Genomic DNA, 6,893 nt, shown 5'->3' on the forward strand with positions numbered 1-6,893 from the left:
GTAAATTGAGCCAGTGGTCATGGTGTAAGTTGAACCAATGACAAGATGAGCAAATGTAAGTGTTTCCCATGTGTTATGCAAGGTATTATTGTTGGGATATGAGGTAAGAACAGGGCCTGGCCTACGATAAAGTACAACGTCTTTGTCAGATGTTAAGCCTATGTTAAAAAGGATACTTAAAATTATTATAATACAAAAGGGATTGTGTTGTATTGTGTTTGGGAAATAGATGGACATGGTTTTAAAAAGGTAGTGTATTTCATTCAGTACATACATTTGTAGGTGGCTTAACTCACCCATTCCTGGGGTAAGTTGTGCCAAGAGATACATTTGTTTTGGACATGCTGTGTTTTCAAAACTAATGTTTACATGAATTCTGATTTTTTTTCCAGGGATACACATCATCCTGAAATATATGTAGATATAATTATTAGAAATAATACTAATTTGGCTAAACATACCCCACTATCCCCTATTGCAAATAAGGACAGCACACAAAAATGTTTTATTTCTCTCCCTGAACACACCCACACGGGCCCAGAGTCTGCTTCCTCCATTGGCTAGTGCCCCTTTTTCATTCTTCACAGCGAGTTGACAGTCTGGAAGACAGATGGACATACAGAGAGCATTGATTTGGTTGATTTGATAAAGCATGTGTTGGAAACAAATCCTGATTTCAAATTTCTTAAAAGAAAGGTCTATTTTTTTGTAAATCTCAAATTAGTTAATTCAACTATCTATTTTGCATCTTCTAAAACTCGTTTTTGATTTATACTGAACAAAAATTTAAACGCAACGTAAACACAATGTAAAGTCTTGATCCCATGTTTCATGAGCTGAACTAAAAGATCCTTAACATTTTCCAAACAGAGTTTATTTCTCTCAAAATTTGTGCACAAATTTGTTTACATCCCTGTTAGTGAGCATTTCTCTTTTGCCAAGATAATCCATTCACCTGACAGGTGTGGCATATCAAGAAGTTGATTTAACAGAATGATCCTTACACAGGTGAACCCTGTGCTGGGGGCAATAAAAGGCCACTCTAAAATGTGCCGTTTTGTTACACAACATAATGCCACAGATGTCTCAAGTTTTGAGGGAGGGTGCAATTGGCATGCTGACTACAGGAATGCCCACCAGAGCTGTTGCCAGAGAATTTATTAATTTCTCTACCATAAGCCTCCAGAACCGCAGACCACATGTATGGCGTTGTGTGGGGGGGGGTGGGCAGTTTGCTGAAGTCAACATTGTGAACAGAGTGCTCCATAGTGGCTGTGCGGTTATGGTATGGGCAGGCGTAAGCTACGGACAATGAACACAATTGCATTTTATCAATAACAATTTGACTGCACAGAGATACCGTGACGTGATCCTGAGGCCCATTGTCGTGACATTCATCCGCCGCCATCACCTCATGTTTCAGCATGATAATGCAAGGATCTGTACACAATTCCAGGAAGCTGAAAATGTCCCAGTTCTTCCATGGCCTGCATACTCACCAGACATGTCACCCATTGAGCATGTTTGGGGTGCTCTGGATTGACGTGTACGACATCGTGTTCCAGTTCCCGCCAATATCCAGTAACTTCACACAGCCATTAAGAGGAATAGGACAACATTCCACAGGCCACAATCAACAGCCTGATCAACTTTATGCGAAGAAGATGTGTCACGCTGCATGAGGTTGGTCACACCAGATACTGACTGGTATGCATATCTGTATTCCAAGTCATTTGAAATCCATAGATTAGGGCCTAATGGATGTATTTCAGTTGACTGATTTCCTTGTATGAACTGTAACTCAGAAAAATCTTTAAAATTCTTGCATGTTGCGTTCATATTTTTGTTCAGTGTAGTTACTGTATGTGTAGCCAATCTGGGTAATTTGGCAGAATTCCGACCTAAATTTAGCAACATCTTTGTTAAAGCTCCTGTGCAGCCAAAAATGTGTTTTCCTGGGTTTTATTATTATTTCCAAACTATGAGGTTGGAATAGTACTGTGATCTTGTGAAAATTATGATAATGCTCTTTTAGTGTAAGAGCTGTTTGAAATGACCGCCTGAAATTTCAACCTGTTATGGTGGGATGGGGTTTTGACCTGTCTGGTGATGTCCCTATGTGGTAAATTAGTTAGACCAATAAGAACGTATGCTCCAAACCTCTCTGCCAATAACAGCTAGTTTTCTGTTTTCCCCTCCCCACTCAGACCACTCCCAGATAATCCTAGCAAAATTCTTGCTTGAGAAACTTATTTTTGCTAAGAGGCTATTTTTGTGTCTTTTTCTAACCATTTTAATTGCAAACATTCACGGTAAAGTAGTTGTTATCCACTCATTGTGGATTTATTCCTCATATTATTTTTCTATTATATCTATTTTCTCTCTGCATGGTTGGGAATGGCCCGTAAGTAGGCATTTCACTGTTAGTCTACATCTTTTGTTTACGAAGCATGTGACAAGTACCATTTTATTTGAAGTAGTTCTTTTGCGATTTCTTCCTCGGTCTGGGTGATATCAGTTCAGTACTTTATCAGAATGTTTTCTTTACACTGTGCTTTTGTTATTTTGAGAAGGTTACAGAGACTACCTTGTATTGCTGTTTATCTCCCTAATACAACTTTATTTGACCTCATCTGTGTAATTTGAACTGTATTTCCACCAAGGTAGTCCATCTGTCTTTCTGGATATGTACCCTCCTGTAGGTCTGCTACAAGAGGGTGCATATGAGCATAGATATCCAGGAAAAGAGAACAGTTTAGTAAATCATTCTAAAACCATTTCAAAATTACAATAATGATGCATATATGCTAGACAAAGATTGCACACATATTGTTTCCCACACAATTTTTTTGCCCACACAGACTTCCCTTATTTACATATGATTTATGTTTGGTTGTACTCCACCCTCTTTCAACAGCATTTCTGAGTACTCTGTAGGTTTTCACACTTTCCCGGGAACCACCAAGTCTGACATAAGGGAAAGCTCCTTCTCCGCTCAAAGGTGTGCTAACTGCGTCCTGTGTTGCGTGGTGACATCTCCTCAAAGTTGTAGCAGCTCAGCCATTGTTGGTGGTGGCACTTCAGGGAGTCTTGGTTCATCTGATCTCAGGATCGTTCTCCTTAGTAGCACCAATTGAGGGTCCAGTCTTCTCAACACTGCTCTCTGAAGTTCTGGGATGTAGGTGCAGTTTTCTAAGCATAGAGACTCCACTTTAGAGACTTGTTATTAGAGCCTCCTGTAGCTGAAAGATATAATAATATTTGGTGAGTATTTTGTCTACATAATTTAATTACTATCAGTGCAGAACTGTAGTGTTGACATCTGCTGAAAATAACAGTAAATGTATTATATTTGTAGTTCTAATAATGGATTTTATTTTGGTTTTACATCATACAAATGTTTTTCACAACCGGTAGGATGACTAACACTTAGATCTTGTTGCCTTCCACATTCTCCAAGTCTGGACGATGGTTATAATGGTTACAAGTGCTGCCAGTGGGGTTCCTGTCTCATAGACTGGAGTAAGGAAAGCAAACCACGCACGTATGTGGTTCTGGAAGGACACCAGCTCACATGTAGACCAAGATCAGGGATGACCAACTCCCGTCCTCTGGGTTCTGATTGGTGTCACACTTTCTCCCAGAACTTTTGCTATCATGCTTGATTAAACTAATTGCAAGACCATGATTAGTTGATAATTGAAGTCAGGTGTGTCGGTTGGGGATGGGGCAAAAGTGTGTCCCCAATCAAGCCCAAGGACTGGAGTTTCCTATCCCTGACTTAGATAGACAACAAATCAAACATGCTCAATCAATTCCAATCCTAATCTGGAATTCAATTTTACAATTTGACAGCAATGACATAATTGCCTTTGATGACTGTCTTATATTTCCAGGGTAGATACTTTCTTTTTTTTATTTAACTAGGCAAGCCAGTTAAGAACAAATTCTTATTTACAATGACGACCTACCCCGGCCAAACACTAACCCGGACGACACTGGGCCAATTGTGTGCCGCCCTATGGGACTCCCAATCACGGCTGGTTGTGATACAGCCTGGAATCGAACCAGGGTCTGTAGTGATGCCTTTAGCACTGACATGCAGTAGACCACTGTGCCACTCGGGAGCCCAAGACTGTACATTCAGTTTAGGATGAAGGGAGTTAGTCTTTTTTCTATAATTGTAGAAACTATTAGAAAGAATTAATTCTTCCAGTCATTCAATATAATGTCATGTTACAATCTTATATTCAGTACAATATAATCTTATATTCAGTACATGTGTAGCTTTTGGGATGGGACTGTTTTACATCTCATCCAGACAGCTCAAATGGGGAATAACACTGTAATATACTGAGTGCACAAAACATTATGAACAACTGTTCTTTCCATGACATAGACTGACCAAGTGAATCCAGGTGAAAGCTATGGTCCTTTGTTGATGTCACCTGTGTTTGTGAAGGGGAGGAGACAGGTTAAAGTATTTTTAACCCTTGAGACAATTGAGACATGTATTGTGTATGTGTGCCATTCAGAGAGTTAATGAGAGAGGCAAAAGATTGAAGTGTTTTGAACAGGGCATGGTTGAGGTGCTGGGTTTTTCACGCTCAACAGTTTCCTGTGTGTATTAAGAATGGAACACCACCCAAAGGACATCCAGCCAATTTGACCCAACTGCGGGAAGCATTGGAGTCAGCATGGGCCAACATCCCTGTGGAACATTTTCGACATGTTGTAGAGTCCATGCCTCAGCTAATTGAGGCTGTTCTGAGGGCAAAAGGGGGTGCAACTAAATATTAGAAAGGTGTTCCTAATGTTTCGTACACTCAGTGAATAACAGCAAAAACAGGTTCAGTGGACAACATTTCTTCTTCACTAAATGTTCAAGTAAATCTGTTGGGTCTCTTTTACCAAGGCTGTCGTGTATGTGAAGACCAGAAGAGGCTGGTGGGAAGAGCAATGGGAGGACGGGCTCATTGGAATGATACCAAACACATCAAACACATGGAAACAATGTGTTTGACTCCGTTCCAGCTATTCCTTTCACACACAAGATCAGACACTCATCTCAGGAGTGAAAGATGAATTAGATTGACCCAACTAGTTCCTTCAACGGGCCTTTGAAGTCTGACTTCCAGTCTGAGTCTCCCTCCATGGATAGAATTGCGATTACACTGCATAGACATGGCACGTCAAATTTACACATTTTCTTTCAATGCCCATAAGCTAAAGAGCTGGTCACCCCAGAAAGACTATGCCAACAAATCCAACAATGTAGGGCTACTAGTGTAACATGTGTGTCATGGAATGGAAAGAGAATATTTCTCAGTGAGTTTCAATAACAGATATTTGCACAGATGCTCACCTTTCCAGAGAACTTTCACAAAAAAACTTGTTACCCACCCAATCCATATCTGACAAATAGAGCTTTAAAATCAATGACGTTTGTCGGAGAGGTATTACATCCATACTGTATCTGATTAACTATTTAATATGCCACCATATATCAGCCTAGGGCTCTAAACCTGTACCTGTTGTCGTCAGGACCTTACATTTATCTGTTATTAATGTGTCATCTACAAATTAGGTTATGGGAAGTTAAAGAAATTACAACATTGTTCTCGGTAGGTATGGTTTGGTAACCTATCAAATAACTGTTCTGTCCGGAACAGACATCTAATAGTTTGTTTTGAAGGAAAAGTAAGACATTATTCCGACTGATTGTATGGTTATTACACAGTAATAATTATTACTGATTTGATGTTATTATACAGTAATTATTATAACTGATTGTATATTACACAGTAATTGTTATTACTGATTGTATAGGTCATTACACAGTATGATACTTTAGATGTTGTAGGTTGTACTACTGCTGCTGCTAATGTTGATCATTAGTATTGTTTATATTTATATTGATGGCTGTCAGCCCATGACTGATGCACTTGCATTGTATGTATTACCTCTGGGACAAATAAAGTGGAAACTTGAACTTGATTCTTCTCCTATTAATATACAAGTGCCTCACTAAGCTGGTTGTGTAAGGGTTGGGTAGTACTTTCTAAATGTAATCGGTTACAGTTACTAGTTACCTGTCCTAAATTGTAATCAGTAACGTAACTTTTGTATTACCCAAACTCAGTAATGTAATCGGATTACTCTGATTACTTACTTTTGGATGACTTTCCCTTTAAAGGTCAACTGCCCCTTAGAACCAACTTCTCTGGTTTTAAGCAGTCTATGTGGCATCTATATGAGTCAGAAACAGTAACTCTAGTGTCAAAATGGATTTTAAAGTATAAATAGGATCATTTGGTCATAAAGTCAGTCTTGTTCAAAACGGAGTTTGGTAAATGACTATGTCATGACTTACTTGAGGTTTTGGTTTGGATTACAATTATGTCAACAATTCATTCTCCCTTTTGCCTATTAACACGTGGTGGCACCATGTTCTCTGGGAAAAGACTGGAGGAGTTCACTTACATGACCCGGTGCCCCGAGCTGCAGGAAACCTCTCCTAAGGAGGACCAATGGAATGGTCAAAAATGACTAAACCCCACCCACCCGGGGCACCGGGTCACACAAAATGAACTCGCCCACTGGAACCTCTTCCCCAGACAAGACGTGTGGTTACTTCTTGCCCTTGTTTGGGAAATAGCTACTCTAGTGAAAATGGGCTTCCATAAAGTTGTTAATGGAATGGCCTGGATATTGATTACATCCAACTAGTTTCTACTTGGGCTGTCAACCGTCAAACCTGAGTCTGGTTTATTGTTGCTAAGTAGCTAAGTTTTGTCATTATGTGATAGCCTAGTATCATAGCGGCATAGCCCATGATACTGTGATGTAACTAGCTAAACATACAGCCTCTCCCTAACGTGTAATGTGAGAGG

The sequence above is a fragment of the Oncorhynchus keta genome, chromosome 5 (assembly GCF_023373465.1).
Source record: "Oncorhynchus keta strain PuntledgeMale-10-30-2019 chromosome 5, Oket_V2, whole genome shotgun sequence".
NCBI classification, from domain to species: domain Eukaryota; kingdom Metazoa; phylum Chordata; class Actinopteri; order Salmoniformes; family Salmonidae; genus Oncorhynchus; species Oncorhynchus keta.